This window comes from Ascaphus truei, chromosome 13 (assembly GCF_040206685.1).
Source record: "Ascaphus truei isolate aAscTru1 chromosome 13, aAscTru1.hap1, whole genome shotgun sequence".
NCBI lineage: Eukaryota > Metazoa > Chordata > Amphibia > Anura > Ascaphidae > Ascaphus > Ascaphus truei.
In genome coordinates, this window is record NC_134495.1 from 45,968,548 (window position 1) to 45,993,565 (window position 25,018).

A 25,018-nucleotide genomic window follows, 5' to 3' on the forward strand; every position below is an offset into this window, starting at 1 on the left:
TGTCATGGCAACATGTCACCGCCTGACGTCAGTGTCTCGTTGTCATGGCAACGGGGTGCGTCATGTGATGTAATTTGTTTAAAAAAAATATTTATAGATGAGTCCCGGTTTTTCATTTTGAAAATCTGGTCACCCTATGCCTACTGGATCTGTACTCTACCGTGATAGAGGCCGGTTTACCCAAACTAAGCTCCGAAACACGTAGGAGGCTGTGTGTTTTTCCCCCCTGGGTTGATGATTTTATCAGTCATGCACTGAAATAAATGGGATTTACTTTTTTTATATACCACCTGGCTCCCTGGCTGTGCACTATTTGCTTCGTTTTCTACTTGTTCTGGATCTCCCTTCCATGGCTGGCACGCCACTATGGACCCCCAGAGACTGTGGGAGTGGGTAAGAGTCTTACATTTATTTCTCATGACTAGAATAGTTGAGTACTCTTATTTGGATCATTTCCAGAGGATGCTTTATTGCTTATGTCCTTTGAGTGACTCACAGGTCATTTTCATTAATACCCACTCCCACTTATTCTACTTTGGGGCTTTTCTAAGATGCTTTGATATCTGGATGAAGTTGTACTGGGGTGGAGCACCCTATTCTCCCCATTTGTCCACATATTAGAGTGTGTTATAAGCTGAACTATATTATAGGTGCTGTCTCTGTGGATGGTTCTTTCTTTTTTAAATGACTTTATCCTTTTGCATTGAGCTGTGTATGAATACATTTGTTGTGATACTTTCCACGTACCCGTGGGTGCCCTTATCTTCTGTGGGAGTTCCTCTTCCTGGTCTGTTAGGTTGTCTCTCTTTTGCCATCATTCCTTTTATTCCCCTGGGTGCCCCCCAGCTTTATTATCTCAGATTGGGTATTTGATATTTTTTGGGTGGCACTGTCCCCCTTCCCCCTACCCAGAGTAACATTATAGTAAGTGTGAGCATTCTAGGCTAGAATCTGTAGGCTTATTGTAGCTTGTGTTGCATTATATTTGCAGTCGCAGCTTCCTGTACACTCTGGTTTTAGTCCATTGAACCCCCACAAGGCCGCTCGCTTTGTGTATTCTCAGATAATTGAGATACCTCTTCCCTTAACAGTGCCTGATTCTGGGATACCATTATTCCATTGTGATACCAGGTAAATCCTTCCTCATATTCGCAGTAACATAATATCTTTATGATATCTCCTTCGTTCCGTATTACAGACGTGTGTTGTCTGTAATAAGCTGACATGTCACTGACACATCTGGAGACATACAGCTCGTGTAACTAACGTGTCATACAGTATGTGTGATTGTCTTACTTAGTCAGTAATAATCATATTGCGGATCTGTCATGGAACAAGAATCATATTTCTGTTTGAACCCCCTTGCAGCTTCTGCTTGTCATGTCTCCCTAGTTTAGCTGCCTGCTATTTTCCCTGTCCCAGCAGCTTGCTGCATGTGAAAAGGCAACATTATTGTTACATGTTGTTTACACAGCCCTAGTGAGTGTTGGTTGCCTGCAACTTCCTATTCTCCTAGCTGAGAGTGGGCTATTTCTACCCCCCCCCCCCGTCTTGCTGACAGATAGTCTGTCCCTAGACTATTCCTGTTACCCAGATTCCCCCACACTTCCTTTTCCACCGTGGACACAATGAGTACAGTATCAGTCTGCTTACTACCCCGGTAAGGCCTTTCTGTTTTACCATAGTCTAACCTCATGCAAGCATTCAGACAGAGAAGCACTCTCTACTCACACTACACCTACAAACACCCTTTGTATTCTACTTCTGCAATAAAGTTAAGAAAGACAATAAGGACGTGTTATGCTTTGGAAGAGGGAAGACATGAGTAAGTAACTGGGATTATTCATACATCATACGTGACCCTGGTTCCAGTATAGAATCAGAAAACGTCACAAAGGAGCGATCGGTTCTACACTATTACTGTATATGGAAAAACAGACATTTTTCGTATATATTAAAATATAGATTCATTTCAATTTACATTAAAAGCATAATTACAAGTTTGGAAAAATTACAATGATCCATTAACATCTTCCGAGGGTAAATAATGGAACATAAAACAGCACCAGATTTATTGATGGGAAACATGCACATGCTTATACTAGCAGGAAAGTGAAGAAAGCCGAGCGGTATTGGCATTTTCCTACCTCACGGTTTGTGATTGCGGTAAGTAATGGTTTCTGATTCTTTCTGAATACCGTGATAACACAAATGTCAAACCGAACGGTGGGTTAATGCCAAAACGTTCGATATGGCAGTGATTGTATCGAAGCTTCTAGAATAGGCCCCTCAGCTGCTTCCCTTTTCTGTGATACATTTGCTGCAGCTTTATCCCCAGTTTGGGAGACAGATAAATCTAATCACAAAGGTTTTGCTGCCCTCTAGTGGTGAGAGGGTGTTAGTTGTTGAAGGTTTTTGTATGGAAGGTCTGTGAGATATTGTCACTGTGTGTGTCTCGCACAGTAATACATGGCCGTGTCTTCAGGTTTCACTGCAGTGAGTTTGAAATACACTTCTCCTTTATTGGTGTCTCTTGTCACTGTCACACGTCCCTGCACAGACTGGGCATAGTTTGTACCAGCATTGTACCATATTACTCCCAACCACTCCAGTCCTCTCCCTGCTGGCTGTCGGACCCAGTTCACTCCATTCATGTTGGTGCCGTCAGTGAGGGAGGCACCGGTCACTTTACAGGTCACTGTCAGAGTCTCTGCTGGCTTCACAATCCCAGGACCAGACTCCACCAGGGAGATTTGGGAGGTGACTCCTGCAAACAGAGAGGGAAATGTTACAGAGATCCAGCTGTGTTACTATGATCTTACTCACAGACTTCAGGCTGAGCCCCTGAAAGAGACACACACAGTGACACATAAGGACACTTCTACACACGTGTCACCTCAGGGACATTAATCGTGTAAATGACATGTTATCCTGATATTGTGGGAAATGTCTCCTGTGAATGTTACCTGTTAAACATGACACTAATAATCCCAGCCTGAGAAAAGTCTCCATATCTGCAGAGTTTGGGGGTAGTGTGGGAGTGTCAGGGGGTGACCGGCTGCTGCAGGGGACAGAGTCACTTCCTCTGCTTTATCTGGGACTCGGGGACAGAGACACTTATACACAGGACATGTGGTTACTTTATTTGCATATTGTACTAATAATATAGATATAACCAACGTGCACATCTGTCTTTAATCATATATACATATATAAAGCTCATTACAGGGAAATACATTTAAACCACAATATTCATGCAGTTACCAATGTCTTTGTAATATTACAGAATACTTGATAACATTTTGCTAGTCAGAGTATTGTTAAGTAACTTTCTACAATGTTACCTGGAAAACAGACATTTATATATTATAATATAGAGTATTTGATTATTGCATTAAAAGCAGAATTACAAGATTGGAAAAATGACAATGATCCAATAACATCTTCCTGTGATAAATTCTGGCACATAAAACAGCACCAGGGGGGGGCGTGGCCACGACGTTGAGGTGAATGGCAGCTTAGTTTCTGAGCTCCACTCTCATCTCATTAAATAACTTCAATAGCGGCGCCATTTACACAGCAATTTAGATTACAAAACATCATTGAACATACTGTACGGTGATGGCGACAAACAAGGTAACTCGCAGGAAAAGAAAACCTGTGTCTACGTATTTCAAAAGAGGAGAAGCAGCACATGCAGCACAGGCAGATAAGATGGAGTCCCCTGCAAAGCCTGCACAGCCTGCATTAGCAGATCCAGACACAGATACCCCAGAAACAGAGCCAGGGGATCAGGAGATAGTGAGGCGCAAAGACCTCAAGGAGTTCTGTGCCCAAATGAAGAAGTTTTTTAAAACTTAACTATGGGCCATATGGAAAGACCTGGATGCATTGGGAGAGCGGACAGATGCTTTAGAAACTAAAGCTGATGAGACTACCACGGAATTGGCACAGACACAGAAAACAGTGGCTACACTTTCTGCACTAGCCAGATTCTTGGAAGATAAAATAGAGGATGCTGAAAACAGGGACAGGAGATGCAATGTACGCCTAAGAGGAGTGCCTGAGTCTGTCTCTGACCCAGAGGATTTCACTAAATAATGGCTGGAGCATCTATTCCCAGACAAGCCAAACAATGAACTTCTTCTGGATAGATGTCACCGTGCACTTAGGGGGCGACCGCAAAGCGAGACCCCCCGAGGGATATAATTATGAGATTCCACCACTACAGGACAAAATACATTTTTTTTTTTTTTTTCAACTTTGTTTTTATTAGTTTTTTGTGCATACAAACATGGGATCAAATAATGATGAAAATTATCCATATTATACACATAACTGTCAGAGACATACCACATAAAACGAAGACATGATGGGGAGACAACAGGACAGGACAACCACAAACCAAAGACAACAAAGGGAAGAGGGGAGGAAAGGGTGGGGGGGGGGTAGGGGAGGACCGGCGGAGAGTAACCACCTTTGTCTTGTACACTGGAGCTGCATTCCTCGGCTTCCAGCCCTTAGCACAGAACCACCTCACCAAGGTTGCACAAGTAGTGATGCTTCCGCTTTTAGATTTTGTTCGTTTCGTGTGCTGATTAGCCCTGGGGGGATCCCTATTGTCAGCCCGTTGTAACTGGCTCCCAAACACCCATCAAAGGAGAACTCACCTATTTCCATCAAAGCCAGATTGTGGCATCATTCACCCCCTGGATATCAGTCTGGGCCAGCCATAGTGACCAGACCTTTTGGAATTTATCACCCGAATCGTTAACTAAACTTGTTAACTTTTCCATTCGGCATATGAACCTCCAAACACACACTTATGGCTCCCCTGTACGGTAATCCAGACTTTGCTCCTGGTCTAGCAAACAAGAGTTTCGCGCTGTGGCGCAAATTGGGGATTAGATGGTTGAAGGACCTGGAGGGTAGTGGCAAGATTAAATCCTTTGAGCTATTAAAGTCGGAAACGGACATACCTAACACAGAATTTATTAGGTACCTCCAGGTTCAGGCATATTACAACGCACACCCGGTGAGACCACCATTAACGAATTTCGAACAGCTCTGCGTGAAAGGTTCAGACACACGGGGACTGATCTCTGCCTTGTACAGAGGGGTAGTCAATACAGATACAGATCAGACAGACAAGCCCGCTTTATGGTACAGTGGGAAACAGACTTACAGAGCACACTAGAGGACGAGGACTGGTCAGCGGTATTTAAGGCTGCAGCTAGTAGCTCCATTTGCACGACATTAAAGGAGAACTCATATAAGGTACTGTTTCTGATTTTAGCTATGGAAGGTATTGCGTTCTGGTTCCACAGTGCTGCGGTCTCACACCGCATAGCTGTAGCAAAGTGTGCTATCAGCCTGTTCCCCGATCGTGATACATCATTTGTGGGTTTGCCTAGTAAGAACAGCCACGGGTCAAGCTGAATTTGGAGGCCCAAAAAGATCCTTTGCAGCCAATCTCGGATCTGGGTCCAGACAGGCACTATTTTCGGGCAAGACCACAGCATGTGAACCAAATCCCCCTGTTCCCCACACTGCCTGGGGCAGAGTGGGGAAGAGCCGGGGATGAATTTTGCTAATCTAACTGGGGTGAGATACCAGCGTAACAGTACCTTATATGAGTTCTCCTTTAATGTCGTGCAAATGGAGCTACTAGCTGCAGCCTTAAATACCGCTGACCAGTCCTCGTCCTCTAATGTGCTCTGTAAGTCTGTTTCCCACTGTACCATAAAGCGGGCTTGTCTGTCTGATCTGTATCTGTATTGACTACCCCTCTGTACAAGGCAGAGATCAGTCCCCGCGTGTCTGAACCTTTCACGCAGAGCTGTTCGAAATTCGTTAATGGTGGTCTCACCGGGTGTGCGTTGTAATATGCCCGAACCTGGAGGTACCTAATAAATTCTGTGTTAGGTATGTCCGTTTCCGACTTTAATAGCTCAAAGGATTTAATCTTGCCACTACCCTCCAGGTCCTTCAACCATCTAATCCCCAATTTGCGCCACAGCGCGAAACTCTTGTTTGCTAGACCAGGAGCAAAGTCTGGATTACCGTACAGGGGAGCCATAAGTGTGTGTTTGGAGGTTATCGAGCGATTACTTTTAGATGCCTCCCAGACCGAGAGTGAGTTGAGAACAGAAGTCAGTGGAATGAGTATATCCTTCACCCATGTCCTCGGGTACCAGATTAGATCCCTGAGCTCAAGCGGGGCACACAACTCCTTCTCCAGCGCCACCCATCGCCTGAGCTCCGGGTCTCCATGCCATTGCGTGATTTGGCACAACTGTGCCGCTTTGTAGTAGGATATGACGCTCGGAACTGCTAGACCCCAAGCCTCTTTAGGCTTCTGCATCATTTTGACTTTGATCCGTGGCTTTTTTCCATTCCAAATAAATTTTGAGATTGATTGTTGAAGCCCTGTAATGTCTGCCCACACCACGGCTATCGGAAGAGTTTGGAACAGATATAGAATACGGGGAAGGATGTTCATCTTGACGCTATATATTCTCCCCAACCATGAAATACCATATGCCGTCCAGTCTTTCAACTCCTTTTTGAGCGTTTTCAAAAGACTGGGTAATTAGCCTGATACAAAGATCCTACCTTTTTTGTAATATGCACTCCTAAGTATTTCATGGATGTGGGACGCCACTTAAACTCAAAGTTGAGTTCTATCAGCTTCTCCATCTCTCTAGGAATGTTGAGGCTGATTTTGTCTGATTTATCTTAAACCCAGAGATCTGGGCAAAATGCTCTAGAAGCTCAAACACATTAGGTAGATGAGCGGCTTAGTAAGAGTTAGAATAATGTCATCTGCGTACAAAGCCAATTTGTGTTCTTGGGAGTGGATTTGTACTCCAGAGATATCAGCGTTGCTCCGAATTTGTACTGCAAGTGGCTCGATGCATAGAGCAAATAACAGGGGTGATAGCGGGCATCCCTGCCTCGTGCCACTTTTAATTGGGAACAGCTCCGAGGGGAACCCTTGGTGAACCACCTTAGCTGCTGGTGCTGTATATAATGCTTTTATTGCCCGTCGGAATATGCCGCCGAACCCAAATGCTCCAAGCATGGATTCTAAGTATGGCCAGTCAATCCTGTCAAAGGCTTTTTCCGCATCTAAGCTTAAGACTACACTTCGGATCTCGTTGGCTCCTATGAAATCTATTATATCAATAATGCGTCTAGTATTGTCGGCCGCTTGTCTATTTCTAACAAAGCCAACTTGATCCGGATGGATTAACCTTGGCAGGATGACACTTAATCGGTTGGCCAGTAATTTGGAATAGATTTTAACATCTGTATTAATCAATGATATTGGCCGATAACTTTGACAATTTGTGGGGTCTTTATCCCCTTTATGAATTACAGAGATTGACGCCTGGAGCATCTGTTCCGTGAAAGATTCTCCTGCTAATACTCCATTAAACAGCCGGAGCATGTGTGGAGCTAATACTCCGATAATTTTTTTATAATACAGATTGGAGAACCCATCCGGGCCGGGGGCTTTTGATGACTTTAAATTTTTCACTACCGCTGTTAATTCCTCTCCCGTAAAGTCGCATTGTATTGCCTCTCTCTCTAACCTGGTTAATTGTGGTAGGGCTGCATCTACCAAGAATTTCCGCAGTTTACTGCTTGTCTTGGTATTGTGAACCACCTTCTCCCCATTGTACAACTGAGCATAAAACTTTGCAAACTCTCCCACAATGATTTTAGGATTAGAGGAGATCCGGCCCTCTGCTGTCTTAATAGAATGTATATTAAAATTTGGTTTCCGATTGCGTAGTCTGGTGGCTAGCATAGTGTCCGGTTTGTTAGCTTTCTCATAGAACTTCCTCTGCATCCAACTCAGGTCTTTCTCGGCCCTGGAGGTGAGGAGGAGGTTTAGCTCAATCCTAACATCCTTCAACTCCTTTAATGTGTCATCTCTACCTGTCCGGCTATGTAGCGTAGAGAGCTCGTGTAACCTTTGGTAAAGCTGGGTTAATTTGGCCTCCCTTCTCTTTTTTCTACCAGCAGCAATGCCAATTAGTACCCCCCTAATCGTGGCCTTGTGAGCCTCCCATAACGTGGACTGGGACTCTACACTGCCCTCATTAATCTGAAAATAGTTTGAAATTGCAGCTTTGACTTGTTTCTGGATATCTGGTATTTTAATTATAGATTCATTTAGTTTCCAGTTTGCTCCCGGTTTAACAGACCCAATTTGACTGCATCTTAGCTCTACCGATGCATGATCCGACCATGTAATGTCATGTATGTTTGTGTCGGAGATCTGTGGGACCATCCTACCGGATACAAAGAAGTGGTCAATTCTACTATAACTGTCATGGGGATGGGAATAAAAGGAATAACTACGGTCTCCGTGATGTTTCTCTCTCCATATGTCTACAAGACCAAGTTGTTTTAATCCCTTCAGAAGGGGAGCATTTCCCTCTCTCCTCAGGGTTTGCTGAGAGGTGGAGCGATCAACTCTCGGGTCCATGACCATATTGAGACCATATCTCCTCCTAATACTATGTGTCCCTCTGCCCACTGCTGTAGTTTCCTAAAGAATGTACTGTATCAAAGAAGAGAGGTTGCCCTTCACTAGGTGCATACACGCAGGCCAAAGTTATTCTATTTTGCTTGAGGAGGCCTACTAATACAATGAACCGTCCCTTAGGGTCTCTCTTTATCTTCTCAACTTGGAAGGGGTTTGCTATGAATCAGTATAGCTACCCCTCTTTTTTTTTCTTTCCCTGAGGATAGGTATATCTGTCTATAATGTGTGTCTAGGAATTTTGGGCTGTTCCGTGAGCTGAAATGAGTCTCCTGCAGGAAGACTATGTCTGCCCTCCTCCTTTTAAACTCCGAGAAGGCGACCCTCCTCTTGTTTGGGCTATTGAGTCCCTTGGCATTTTGAGATATAAAAGTTACCGCCATCTTATACAGTGGTGTGTGTACTGCAGATTACCATAAATCTCGTGCTTACCCAGGCCAGGTATCTCTTGTGAGGTTCGTGAGCTGCTGTGCTTGCTCCTGAAGATCATCTTCTGTCTCTCACCTTTAGGGGCTGGGGTGGGGAAGGGGTAAAACATAAGGAAAGAACACAAATCCAGAAAACACATAAAAACAGAGAGAACCGTATTGGTCCCACTGGACCTCGGGTTCGTTGCCCGGAAGAGATTCTCTCTCTCTGGACCCCCCTCCCTCCCGATCCAGTTCCATGGCCCAACATCACGGCCATGAATATCCGGGTCTTTCCCAGGGTAGCAGGCAAAGCCCACCTTCCTGGTGTCGACGCACATGCCTGCAGGTAGAGTGGCAACCCGCCCCCCCCCCCGCCGACATTTAAAGGTAACCAAAACTTGTTGTCCCTTAATCTATCCCCAACTTTAGCTATAACTATCTCTACCTTCCCTCGCTCCCCTCCCCCCATAACTACCCCTGTTAACCCTAATCTAAGTGCCCTTTACAATCCACCCCCCACCCCCCTCCCGACTAAGATATATGGGATCTTTATCCCGGACCGCCTCCCATTTATGTGAGTATTAATACATTATCTCTGTGTATGGGTCCCCTCCAGCTGTCTTTGTTTTGCCCTCTGCCCCTCAGCCGATCCCTCAGTGTGTCTATATCTACCGCTCTGCCGTCCATGAGCAACTTTCTTAGATCGTCCCCGGCCTGTCCCGCATCCTGTGTCTCTAACCGGCAGCGGAATTCACGTACCCCCGCCAGGGAGAACCGTTCCACTTCCGGGTCTTTGAGACTTCCAGGCCATCCATCTGACTTCCGCTGTATCCGGTCTGTGCGTCTCAACTCTCGCGAGAGCCGGTTCAGTGACGTCATCGAACTGGGCGAGGCGGTCGCAGTCCGAGGCAGCTCCTCGCGGGAAGAAGGCGGATCCATAGGCAGGTCCCTAGGCGGTTCTCACTCACGGAGCATTCTCTCCCGCCGAAACCTCATCCGCCATTGGAATCCTCGCGCCCTGGCTGCGTCTTCTACATCAGGTAAGCTTGGAGTAGCCATTTTAGAGTCGAAAACGTGGCGATAGATCCTTGGGCTAGATCCAACCGTCTGAACCTCCTTGTCGTGTCCTATTATCACCAATGCTGGCTACAGTCAGTATTACTGATTGACTGTTTCAGGGGGTTAAACTGGGAAAACTGTGCGTCGCTAAAGGCGCCTTGTAACTTCTTTAACTTTATTAACTTTAGCAACTTTTGGTGTTCATGGGCTCTTGCACCCCCCTACTTCCTTCTCTTGTCTCTTTTCTTTTGGGAATGAAGGAGAGAAGGAACCCAATATAGCACTCAGGTTCACACTCTGGCGCTAAGTGAATGAATTAAAAACATAATCTTTATTAAACAACATATATAAAATATTGGTCGAACGACGTACTAAGGGTGAGTTGATCCTAAGTAAAGAAAACCATATTGGCTCTGGATCAAAATAAATAGTGTGTGTCAGATGATTTTAATAAACCACTGGTACTGAGTTCACACAGTATTCCTGATGCGGACCTGTGTGGTGGGTGATTATTCCAGGTGTCCGGGTAAGTACTGAGATTGCAGGTCACAAGCATATAATATATTTAGTACTTTATGGTAAGCGTGACCCAACTGATGGACATAAAAACAAATATACTACAGTATGTATATCAGTGGTGGTATAGTACAATCAGCTAAGCTCCTCTATAGAGAAGTGTGTGTGCCCCTATCAGTGTCAGAATGACCTAAGGTTAACCCTCTGCGTGCTATACTCCAGGGGTGTGTGGACCTATATAAACCAGCGTGGCTAGAGTCAGAGGTAAGTATCCTGACTAAGGTCATAGAGGTCAGTATCCCAATCTGGGAGATGCTGATGATAGGGGGCAGGCTGGTGACTCACAATTTAACAGAGTGCTTGGTATGTAAAAGCTGAAGGAAACCTCACAGATGCTAAGCAGCACCCCAACACGGCAGGGCAGCTGCAGTGTGCTGTAGGTAAGGTTCCTCAGTACTATTATTCCGGAGCACTATCCCTACATTATAAACACCTTTAGGAGGCTAAGAGTGACCGTCGGGGCACTTTTGTCCTGTGTAACCTAAAGGTGTTTATAGGGATAGTGCTCCGGAATAATAGTACTGAGGAACCTTACCTACAGCACACTGCAGCTGCCCTGCCGTGTTGGGGTGCTGCTTAGCATCTGTGAGGTTTCCTTCAGCTTTTACATACCAAGCACTCTGTTAAATTGTGAGTCACCAGCCTGCCCCCTATCATCAGCATCTCCCAGATTGGGATACTGACCTCTATGACCTTAGTCAGGATACTTACCTCTGACTCTAGCCACGCTGGTTTATATAGGTCCACACACCCCTGGAGTATAGCACGCAGAGGGTTAACCTTAGGTCATTCTGACACTGATAGGGGCACACACACTTCTCTATAGAGGAGCTTAGCTGATTGTACTATACCACCACTGATATACATAATGTATTTGTTTTTATGTCCATCAGTTGGGTCACGATTACCATAAAGTACTAAATATATTATATGCTATGACCTGCAATCTCAGTACTTACCCAGACACCTGGAATAATCACCCACCACACAGGTCCGCATCAGGAATACTGTGTGAACTCAGTACCAGTGATTTATTAAAATCATCTGACACACACTATTTATTTTGATCCAGAGCCAATATGGTTTTCTTTACTTAGGATCAACTCACCCTTAGTACGTCGTTTGACCAATATTTTATATACAGTATGTTGTTTAATAAAGATTATGTTTTTAATTCATTCACTTATCACCAGAGTGTGAACCTGAGTGCTATATTGGGTTCCTTCTCTCCTTCATTCTCTACAGTTTACACCCAAGCACCGTTCATATCATCATTTCACTGAGGCCGCAGCAGGGGTTCCCCTACTCTTTTCTTTTGGGGAAGAGGATCCCGATCTTCTTGGTGATACATCCACTGTGTTCACCTCTTGGGCTCCGCGAGAAGCGGAATCCGAGGCCCCCCTGACCCCCAGCTTCTTTAAGAAGTTCACCCCTTCCGACTGGTGTTTTAATACGAGGGAACGGCCATTTTTTATGGCCACTAGGGCGAAAGGAAAAGCCCACCTGTACCGGATCTCCCGATCCCGTAGTTCTTTTGTAATATGTCCCACTGCTCTCCTCCTGGCCAGGGTGAGGGGGGATATATCCTGGTACACTGTGAGGGTGATGCCTTCATATGTGATGTGTGGGGTTGCTCGAGCAATCCTGCTCACCTCCTCCTTTATTGAGAAGTAGTGTAGCCTCAAGATAACGTCTCTGGTTGGGTTTGAGGGCAACGGCCTTGATCTTAGCGCCCTATGGCACCTATCCAGCCTCAGGTCCGACTCTGACTTGCCTGGGAGAATAGATGCCATCCACCAGGTCAAGAGGGCCTCCGGGTCCAGAATTTCCTCAGGTATTCCCCGGACCCTCAGGTTATTCCTCCTGTCCCTGTTCTCACTATCTTCTTGACGGGACTCGAGGTCGGCAATCCTTTCCTCCAGGGCCTGCACCCGTGAGTGTGTCTCTTGATGCTGTTTGGAGCTTTCTTCCATCCGCTCCTCCAGCTCATTCGTCCTTGTGCCAATCTGGAGGATATCTTTCCGGAGCCCCTCCACTTCTCCCCTAAAGAACGTTTTTAAGTCCACAAGCAAACGGGAGATTTCTTTATTTATTAGTCTGGATTGGCCCGCCGCAGCCGCATTTCCCTCCAGATCTTGGGCCGAATCAGTCTGACATTGCTGAGAGCTCCGCTGCTCCGGTCTTGCTCTGGCCAGTGAAGTAGGAGCGCACATCGGATTTGCGCCGGGTCTTTTGCCTAGTCGCAGCCATGTCCCCTCCGGTTTCAAATTGTGATCTGGGGTGTGTTAGGAGTTTCTAGCGCCGTTTTTGAAATGTCCAAGTTTGGTTTTATTATAGTTTATTTGCTATTATCTGCCGGCGGTTGGCGGAGCTGTGCAATTACACCACCATCTCCAACCTGCCGCGCATGCGCATCCGACAAAATATATTTTTGAAGTAGTAATCATCCCCTCCGAACTGGGCATTCTTGGCCAATAATGCCCTGGCTGTAAGAGTTGAAGGGCCCAAGCAAAGCCCCCACCTCTATACACACAAACACACACTGCAGCCCCCACCTCTATACACACAAACACACACTGCAGCCCCCACCTCTATACACACAATCACACACTGCAGGGCCCACCTTTATACACACACACACTCTGCAGGGCCCACCTCTGTATACAGACACACACACTGAAGCCAGGGTTGCCACCTTCTATTGAAGACTAACCCAGAGATAACAACATTTTTTAGATCTATTTATTATATATTTATCTTGCCTTTGGCTCTATCCTCCCCTCCAAATTCCATCAACATGGCTGCGCGACATCACGTAATGCACATTGCCATAACAACGAGACGCTCTGTGACGTCACGCGGCATCAAGTTGACATGACAACGGGACACATGGCACCGAGGCATCACGTGATGCCACATTGTCATGGCAACATGTCACCGCCTGATGTCAGTGTCTCGTTGTCATGGCAACGGGGTGCGTCATGTGAAGTAATTTGTTTAAAAAAAATATTTATAGATGAGTCCTGGTTTTTCATTTTGAAAATCTGGTCACCCTATGCCTACTGGATCTGTACTCTACCGTGATAGAGGCCGGTTTACCCAAACTAAGCTCCGAAACGCGTAGGAGGCTGTGTGTTTTTCCCCCCTGGGTTGATGATTTTATCAGTCATGCACTGAAATAAATGGGATTTACTTTTTTTATATACCTCCTGGCTCCCTGGCTGTGCGCTATTTGCTTCGTGTTCTACTTGTTCTGGATCTCCCTTCCATGGCTGGCACGCCACTACAGACCCCCAGAGACTGTGGGAGTGGGTAAGAGTCTTACATTTATTTCTCATGACTACAATAGTTGAGTACTCTTATTTGGATCATTTCCAGAGGATGCTTTATTGCTTATGTGCTTTGAGTGACTCACAGGTCATTTTCATTAATACCCACTCCCAGTTATTCTACTCTGGGGCTTTTCTAAGATGCTTTGATATCTGGATGAAGTTGTACTGGGGTGGAGCACCCTATTCTCCCCATTTGTCCACATATTAGAGTATGTTATAAGCTGAACATACTATACTATACTATACTATAGTGCTGTCTCTGTGGATTGTTCTTTCTTTTTTAAATGACTTTATCCTTTTGCATTGAGTTGTGTGTGAATACATTTGTTGTGATACTTTACACGTACCCGTGGGTGCCCTTATCTTCTGTGGGAGTTCCTCTTCCTGGTCTGTTAGGTTGTCTCTCTTTTGCCACCACTCCTTTTACTCCCCTGGGTGCACCCCAGCTTTATTATCTCAGGTTGGGTATTTGATATTTTTTGGGTGGCACTGTCCCCCTTCCCCCTACCCAGAGTAACATTATAGTAAGTGTGAGCATTCTAGGCTAGAATCTGTAGGCTTATTGTAGCTTGTGTTGGGTTATATTTGCAGTCGCAGCTTCCTGTACACTCTGGTTTTAGTCCATTGAACCCCCACAAGGCCGCTCGCTTTGTGTATTCTCAGATAACTGAGATACCTCTTCCCTTAACAGTGCCTGATTCTGGGATACCATTATACCATTGTGATACCAGGTAAATCCTTCCTCATATTCGCAGTAACATAATATCTTTATGATATCTCCTTCGTTCCGTATTACAGACGTGTGTTGTCTGTAATAAGCTGACATGTCACTGACACATCTGGAGACATACAGCTCGTGTAACTAACGTGTCATACAGTATGTGTGATTGTCTTACTTAGTCAGTAATAATCATATTGTGGATCTGTCATGGAACAAGAATCATATTTCTGTTTGAACCCCCTTGCAGCTTCTGCTTGTCATGTCTCCCTAGTTTAGCTGCCTGCTATTTTCCCTGTCCCAGCAGCTAGCTGCATGTGAAAAGGCAACATTATTGTTACATGTTGTTTACACAGCCCTAGTGAGTGTTGGTTGCCTGCAACTTCCTATTCTCCTAGCTGAGAGTGGGCTATTTCTACCCCCCCCCGTCTTGCTGACAGATAGTCTGTCCCGAGACTATTCCTGTTACCCAGATTCCCCCACACTTCCTTTTCCACCGTGGACACAATGAGTACAGTATCAGTCAGCTTACTACCCCGGTAAGGCCTTTCTGTTTTACCATAGTCTAACCTCATGCAAGCATTCAGACAGAGAAGCACTCTCTACTCACACTACACCTACAAACACCCTTTGTATTCTACTTCTGCAATAAAGTTAAGAAAGACAATAAGGACGTGTTATGCTTTGGAAGAGGGAAGACATGAGTACAGCACCGACAAAGTTTATTGCAGCAAATGCCGCCGGTTCACTGGGATTTACTCCGGCTGGTGCTGAGGAAAGTCAGCACATCAGCCGCATCCAGCCGCGTCCCCTCCGTTCCCCCCCCCCCCCTCCAATCCGCGCGCAATTTAAACATCTTCCCGACCCTCTAGCTGCGCCTGCTGTGCCCCTCTGCTTCCCCGCTCCCCCGCTTACCTCACTTCAAACCTTCAGGGGAGTCGGGGAAGCCGGGGAAGCCGGGCGCTCGCTTGACTGTGACGTCACCGACGTCACGCGAATAAACTTTGTCGCTACTGTAAGTAACTGGGATTATTCATACATCATACGTGACCCTGGTTCCAGTATAGAATCAGAAAACGTCACAAAGGAGCGGTCGGTTCTACACTATTACTGTATATGGAAAAACAGACATTTTTGGTATATATTAAAATATAGATTCATTTCAATTTACATTAAAAGCATAATTACAAGTTTGGAAAAATTACAATGATCCATTAACATCTTCCGAGGGTAAATAATGGAACATAAAACAGCACCAGATTTATTGATGGGAAACATGCACATGCTTATACTAGCAGGAAAGTGACCAACGCCGAGCGGTATTGCCATTTTCCTACCTCACGGTGTGACTTGCGGGAATGGTTTCTGATTCTTTCTGAATACCGTGATAACACAAACGTCAAACCGAACGGTGGGTTAATGCCAAAACGTTCGATATGGCAGTGATTGTATCGAAGCTTCTAGAATAGGCCCCTCAGCTGCTTCCCTTTTCTGTGATACATTTGCTGCAGCTTTATCCTCAGTTTGGGAGACAGATAAATCTAATCACAAGGGTTTTGCTGCCCTCTAGTGGTGACAGGGTGTTAGTTGTTGAAGGTTTTTGTATGGAAGGTCTGTGAGATATTGTCACTGTGTGTGTCTCGCACAGTAATACATGGCCGTGTCTTCTGGTTTCACTGCAGTGAGTTTGAAATACACTTCTCCTTTATTGGTGTCTCTTGTCACTGTCACACGTCCCTGCACAGACTGGGCATAGCGTGTATCAGCATTGTGCCATATTAGTCCCAACCACTCCAGCCCTCTCCCTGCTGGCTGTCGGACCCAGTTTACTGCGTGCATGTTGGTGCTGTCAGTGAGGGCGGCACCGGTCACTTTACAGGTCACTGTCAGAGTCTCTGCTGGCTTCACAACCCCAGGACCAGACTCCACCAGGGAGATTTGGGAGGTGACTCCTGCAAACAGAGAGGGAAATGTTACAGAGATCCAGCTATGTTACTGTGATCTTACTCACAGATTTCAGGCTGAGCCCCTGAAAGAGACACACACAGTGACACATAAGGACACTTCTACACACGTGTCACCTCAGGGACATTAATCGTGTAAATGACATGTTATCCTGATATTGTGGGAAATGTCTCCTGTGAATGTTACCTGTTAAACATGACACTAATAATCCCAGCCTGAGAAAAGTCTCCATATCTGCAGAGTTTGGGGGTAGTGTGGGAGTGTCAGGGGGTGACCGGCTCCTGCAGGGGACAGAGTCACTTCCTCTGCTTTATCTGGGACTCGGGGACAGAGACACTTATACACAGGACATGTGGTTACTTTATTTGCATATTGTACTAATAATATAGATATAACCAACGTGCACATCTGTCTTTAATCGTATATACATATATAAAGCTCATTACAGGGAAATACATTTAAACCACAATATTCATGCAGTTACCAATGTCTTTATAATATTACAGAAAACTTGATAACATTTTGCTAGTCAGAGTATTGTTTAGAAACTTTCTACACTGTTACCTGGAAAACAGACATTTATATATTATAAAATAGAGTATTTGATTATTGCATTAGAAGCAGAATTACAAGATTGGAAAAATGACAATGATCCAATAACATCTTCCTGTGATAAATACTGGGACATAAAACAGCACCAGGGGGAGCGTGGCCACGACGTTGAGGTGAATGGGAGCTTAGTTTCTGAGCTCCACTCTCATCTCATTAAATAACTTCAATAGCGGCACAACTTACACAGCAATTTAGATTACAAAACATCATTGAACATACTGTACGGTGATGGCGACAAACAAGGTAACTCGCAGGAAAAGAAAACCTGTGTCTACGTATTTCAAAAGAGGAGAAGCTGCACATGCAGCACAGGCAGATAAGATGGAGTCCCCTGCAAAGCCTGCACAGCCTGCATTAGCCGATCCAGACAGATACCCCAGAAACAGAGCCAGGGATCAGGAGATAGTGAGGCGCAAAGACCTCAAGGAGTTCTGTGCCCAAATGAAGAAGTTTTTTAAAACTTAACTATGGGCCATATGGAAAGACCTGGATGCCTTGAGAGAGCGGACAGATGCTTTAGAAACTAAAGCTGATGAGACTACCACGGAATTGGCACAGACACAGAAAACAGTGGCTACACTTTCTGCACTAGCCAGATTCTTGGAAGATAAAATAGAGGATGCTGAAAACAGGGACAGGAGATGCAATGTACGCCTAAGAGGAGTGCCTGAGTCTGTCTCTGACCCAGAGGATTTCACTAAATAATGGCTGGAGCATCTATTCCCAGACAAGCCAAACAATAAACTTCTTCTGGATGGATGCCACCGTGCACTTAGGGGGCGACCGCAAAGCGGAGACCCCCCAAGCGATATAATTATGAGATTCCACCACTACAGGACAAAATACATTTTTGAAGTAGTAATCATCCCCTCCGAACTGGGCATTCTTGGCCAATAATGCCCTGGCTGTAAGAGTTGAAGGGCCCAAGCAAAGCCCCCACCTCTATATACACAAACTTACACTGCAGCCCCCACCTCTATACACACAAACACACACTGCAGCCCCCACCTCTATACACACAATCACACACTGCAGGGCCCACCTTTATACACACACACACAGTACAGGGCCCACCTCTGTATACAGACACACACTGCAGCCAGGGTTGCCACCTTCTATTGAAGACTAACCTGGAGATAACAACATTTTTTAGATCTATTTATTATATATTTATCTTGCCTTTGGCTGTATCCTCCCCTCCAAATTCCGTCAACATGGCTGCGCGACATCACGTAATACACATTGCCATAACAACGAGACGCTCTGTGACGTCACACGGCATCAAGTTGACATGACAACGGGACGCATGGCACCGAGGCATCACGTGATGCCACATTGTCATGGCAACATGTCACCGCCTGACGTCAGTGTCTCGTTGTCATGGCAACGGGGTGCGTCATGTGATGTAATTTGTTTAAAAAAAATATTTATAGATGAGTCCCGGTTTTTCATTTTGAAAATCTGGTCACCCTATGCCTACTGGATCTGTACTCTACCGTGATAGAGGCCGGTTTACCCGAACTAAGCTCCGAAACGCATAGGAGACTGTGTGTTTTTCCCCCCTGGGTTGATGATTTTATCAGTCATGCACTGAAATAAATGGGATTTACTTTTTTTATATACCTCCTGGCTCCCTGGCTGTGCGCTATTTGCTTCGTGTTCTACTTGTTCTGGATCTCCCTTCCATGGCTGGCACGCCACTACGGACCCCCAGAGACTGTGGGAGTGGGTAAGAGTCTTACATTTATTTCTCATGACTACAATAGTTGAGTACTCTTATTTGGATCATTTCCAGAGGATGCTTTATTGCTTATGTCCTTTGAGTGACTCACAGGTCATTTTCATTAATACCCACTCCCACTTATTCTACTTTGGGGCTTTTCTAAGATGCTTTGATTTATGGATGAAGTTGTACTGGGGTGGAGCACCCTATTCTCCCCATTTGTCCACATATTAGAGTGTGTTATAAGCTGAACCATATTATAGGTGCTGTCTCTGTGGATGGTTCTTTCTTTTTTAAATGACTTTATCCTTTTGCATTGAGTTGTGTGTGAATACATTTGTTGTGATACTTTACACGTACCCGTGGGTGCCCTTATCTTCTGTGGGAGTTCCTCTTCCTGGTCTGTTAGGTTGTCTCTCTTTTGCCACCACTCCTTTTACTCCCCTGGGTGCCCCCCAGCTTTATTATCTCAGGTTGGGTATTTGATATTTTTTGGGTGGCACTGTCCCCCTTCCCCCTACCCAGAGTAACATTATAGTAAGTGTGTGCATTCTAGGCTAGAATCTGTAGGCTTATTGTAGCTTGTGTTGCGTTATATTTGCAGTCGCAGCTTCCTGTACACTCTGGTTTTAGTCCATTGAACCCCCACAAGGCCGCTCGCTTTGTGTATTCTCAGATAATTGAGATACCTCTTCCCTTAACAGTGCCTGATTCTGGGATACCATTATACCATTGTGATACCAGGTAAATCCTTCCTCATATTCGCAGTAACATAATATCTTTATGATATCTCCTTCGTTCCGTATTACAGACGTGTGTTGTCTGTAATAAGCTGACATGTCACTGACACATCTGGAGACATACAGCTCGTGTAACTAACGTGTCATACAGTATGTGTGATTGTCTTACTTAGTCAGTAATAATCATATTGCGGATCTGTCATGGAACAAGAATCATATTTCTGTTTGAACCCCCTTGCAGCTTCTGCTTGTCATGTCTCCCTAGTTTAGCTGCCTGCTATTTTCCCTGTCCCAGCAGCTTGCTGCATGTGAAAAGGCAACATTATTGTTACATGTTGTTTACACAGCCCTAGTGAGTGTTGGTTGCCTGCAACTTCCTATTCTCCTAGCTGAGAGTGGGCTATTTCTACCCCCCCCCCCGTCTTGCTGACAGATAGTCTGTCCCGAGACTATTCCTGTTACCCAGATTCCCCCACACTTCCTTTTCCACCGTGGACACAATGAGTACAGTATCAGTCTGCTTACTACCCCGGTAAGGCCTTTCTGTTTTACCATAGTCTAACCTCATGCAAGCATTCAGACAGAGAAGCACTCTCTACTCACACTACACCTACAAACACCCTTTGTATTCTACTTCTGCAATAAAGTTAAGAAAGACAATAAGAACGTGTTATGCTTTGGAAGAGGGAAGACATGAGTAAGTAACTGGGATTATTCATACATCATACGTGACCCTGGTTCCAGTATAGAATCAGAAAACGTCACACAGGAGCGGTCGGTTCTACACTATTACTGTATATGGAAAAACAGACATTTTTCGTATATATTAAAATATAGATTCATTTCAATTTACATTAAAAGCATAATTACAAGTTTGGAAAAATTACAATGATCCATTAACATCTTCCGAGGGTAAATAATGGAACATAAAACAGCACCAATTTTATTGATGGGAAACATGCACATGCTTATACTAGCAGGAAAGTGACCAATGCCGAGCGGTATTGGCATTTTCCTACCTCACGGTTTGTGATTGCGGTAAGTAATGGTTTCTGATTCTTTCTGAATACCGTGATAACACAAATGTCAAACCGAACGGTGGGTTAATGCCAAAACGTTCGATATGGCAGTGATTGTATCGAAGCTTCTAGAATAGGCCTCTCAGCTGCTTCCCTTTTCTGTGATACATTTGCTGCAGCTTTATCCCCAGTTTGGGAGACAGATAAATCTAATCACAAGGGTTTTGCTGCCCTCTAGTGGTAGTAGGGTGTTAGTTGTTGAAGGTTTTTGTATGGAAGGTCTGTGAGATATTGTCACTGTGTGTGTCTCGCACAGTAATACATGGCCGTGTCTTCTGGTTTCACTGCAGTGAGTTTGAAATACACTTCTCCTTTATTGGTGTCTCTTGTCACTGTCACACGTCCCTGCACAGACTGGGCATAGCGTGTACCAGCATTGTGCCATATTACTCCCACCCACTCCAGCCCTCTCCCTGCTGGCTGTCGGACCCAGTTCACTCCATTCATGTTGGTGCCGTCAGTGAGGGAGGCACCGGTCACTTTACAGGTCACTGTCAGAGTCTCTGCTGGCTTCACAACCCCAGGACCAGACTCCACCAGGGAGATTTGGGAGGTGACTCCTGCAAACAGAGAGGGAAATGTTACAGAGATCCAGCTGCGTTACTATGATCTTACTCACAGACTTCAGGCTGAGCCCCTGAAAGAGACACACACAGTGACACATAAAGACACTTCTACACACGTGTCACCTCAGGGACATTAATCATGTAAATGACATGTAATCCTGATCTTGTGGGAAATGTCTCCTGTGACATGTTACCTGTTAAACATGACACTAATAATCCCAGCCTGAGAAAAGTCTCCATATCTGCAGAGTTTGCGGGTAGTGTGGGAGTGTCAGGGGGTGACCGGCTCCTGCAGGGGACAGAGTCACTTCCTCTGCTTTATCTGGGACTCGGGGACAGAGACATTTATACACAGGACATGTGGTTACTTTATTTGCATATTGTACTAATAATATAGATATAACCAACGTGCACATCTGTCTTTAATCGTATATACAGTACATATATAAAGCTCATTACAAAGAAATATATTTAAGCCACATTATTCATGAAGTCGCCTATGTCTTAGTGCTACAGTATTACATACAATTTGATATAATTTTGCCAGTCAGAGTATTTTTAAGTAACTTTCTACACTGTTAGATGGATAAACAGACATTTATGTATATATTAAAATATAGATTAATTTAAAATTGCATTAAAAGCATATTTACAAGTTTGGAAAAATTACAATGATCCAATAACATCTTCCTGTGATAAATACTGGGACATAAAACAGCACCAGATTTATTCATGGGAAACATGCACATGCTTATACTAGCAGGAAAGTGATGTAATGACAGTGACCTGTTTACTAGATTAAACGGAGCTGACTAAAACCTTTTTCTAGTATGAATTGGACAAGCAGAAGTGTTTGTTAAATCATTTTTTATACTTTTAACATTTTCATTGTAAAGAAAATCTTTTGAAGATTTTAAAATCTTTAGCTAACATATTTTGGTGATCAGACTGTTTGTCAGACCTCAGACAAGGGTAACATGTTTGCTTTGTTCTGTGTTTTGTTTGCATAGTAATTATGAAGCTGTCATTAGTCAGAGAAACAGAAGTAACTGATCTGCTGATTCCCGTGTTCCCGACAATAAATCTCACATGTTCATGTTCACAGGATACAGATAACTGTAGTTCTGAGTTGCTGCTCTGCACATAACCTCTTCCCCAGAGATCTCTGCTGGGGGATTTCAGGCTCACAGCTTCTTCCTGTTCTGTCTCCTGTGTGTCCCTGAATAACGGGACTTCCATGTGTTTTACTGCTGCGGCCGAGTTTATTCGAGCATTTGCCCGTTCTCGGCCGCAGCAGTAACCTGGCGCGTGCCGCAGGGTGCCGGGCGCGCGCCGAAGCCGCGGAGGAGCGCCCTCCGATCGGGGCTTTCTCCTCCCCGCTGCCGGGTCCGCCGGGTCCCCCGGAACCCCCTGCCGCCGTCCCCCACATCGCGGGACACCAGGGCTCCCTCGGGGAGCCCTGGACGCGCGTGCAGGGGGCGCAGGATCCCGATGATGCGTGACCGCGCGTCGGTGACGCGCGGCACACCAAGGGAGTGGGGCTAGCAAGCCGGGACATGCCCTACTCGAATTAAACGTGTCGCCAGTGTATCTGTGTGACCTTCACCCGCAGCCCTAAAGGACTTGTATGTATTAGTCTGTAGTAAGATGGCATGTCACTGACACATCTGGAGACATACAGCGTGTGTAACTAACGTGTCATACAGTGGCGGCCGCATTTATCCTCATGCGGCCGTATCGATGCAACTCTAATAACCGCGGGCAGATGCAGTATGTTTTTTTTTTCTGGAGTGTATTGCGGTATTTTAGCGCTCGTAATATTAGCATTTTATTAGCGCTGTCTGCAATACTGCAATACCGTCTAAAAAGTCAGGGGGGCGTTCGCGAGCTGTTGTCTTCAAAGTCTAATACTTTAGCAGTTTAACCTACAGTACGTCAGTCTGGGTGTGCATGCGCAGTAATTGTAAATTTGCATATTTATACATGCATGTGCAGTGCTGTACAGCACGGTATGTCTCATTTTAAAATTGTTCAAACGCATAGGCGTGTACTGTAACAGTATCACAATTTCGGCATATACAGCACTCTCCCCTCGCTCGCCCCCGCGCACGCACAGGCTAATTTACTGCACTGCAGTATTTCAACTTTCTTATTTAGCCTACAGTACACCTCTCCCACACCATTCCTTTGAATGTGTATCTTTCTGGTTTCAATCACATTCCTGCTTGCTACATAGCTGATGATTACTGCGCATGCGTCTGTAACTTCACCACTGCTTGCTTTCAAGAGTGAGTGACCAAAAAAAATATTTTTTTTTTTTCTCCTCATTTTTTATTTAAATTTTCTCCACAAGCCTACCTAAGCCATCTTGACATTACGATATTCAATCTGTGCTGCAGCTTTTGACTGCGACACTGTGCATTTGACTGACTGCACATGGTTGATAAGGGTAAACTGAGAGCTGGGAATACCGCTGGTCTGAAATATAAGGTTGCAAAATTTGAACACCTAAACAAGCACTAGCAAAACCTTCAGCCACCCAACAGGCAATAAAAGAAGGTACACGTGCTGAATCAAAACCAGAAGAATCCTTAGCTGATGAAGCTGAAAAGATGGGACATTCTCTGGAAGTGGGTGTAGAATTGCATCTTAACGCCAAAGAGGCTGAACTACAGCAGCGGCAGCTTTTATTCGAGTAAAAGCCGCCGGCTGCATGCGTCTGGGAAGCGGGTAGCCGCGGCGCGTTGCGGCGCACTGTGACGTCACAGTCACATGCGCGCCCGGCTTCCCCGGCTTCCCCAGGCTTCCCCGACACCCCTGGAGATCAAATTAAGGTAAGCGGGGGTGCGGGGAAGCAGAGGGGCAGAGCAGGAGCCGGGTTCGGGGTCGGGAAAGGGGGGTAAATTGCGTGCGAAGTGGAGGGGGGGTGCGTGGGGGAAACGCAGCGGCGCGCGGTTATTACTGGCGGCAGCTGGGGTAGATCCCGGCATGCCGCCGGCATTTAGTGCAATAAAAGATGTCGCTACTGTAGCAACCCCATTGAGTGGAAAAAGGGCAGAGAGACAGCTTCAAGAGTGGAAAATTCAAAGGGCTGTTTTTAAACGCTCTGCAACTGCTGCCATACAGTATGCCTACAATAAGACGAGCACCCGATGCGAGGAAAATCTCATGACCGCGCACGTAGCAAAAAGACTATACTTAGAAAAAGTCCTCCTCGAGCAACTGAGGAGTGCTGATCTCAAGCACCTTCGGGAGGAGACACGAATAAACTGGAGAAAGGGCTCCAATCCCAGCGGGACTGAGGGTTGTCTTCCTCCATCCACTCTCATTCAAGTCACAGAGATATCTAGAATGAGAGTGGAAGGATGGGCTTTGGCCGTGGCAAGCCCGAGCTTCCCACAAACAGGGGAGGTATGTAACAGGGGAGTTATCCCTGTTCAGGTAATGTGCCTCTAATCCAGCAGTGTGGTGGTTAACTGTTGGTAGTCAATTATCCAACACCACCTGCCTGATTAGCTTCTAAGAAAAGCCTGTCTTTTGAGACAGGAAGTGAGATTGTTCCTGAATCTCACAAACCTTGTGAGACTGACATGGGGACAGCTGTCTTGAGCATGCCAGAAGAAACGGCAGTTCTGCTTTCAAGACACAGGGGAATCTTCTAAACCTGAATGCTGACCAAAC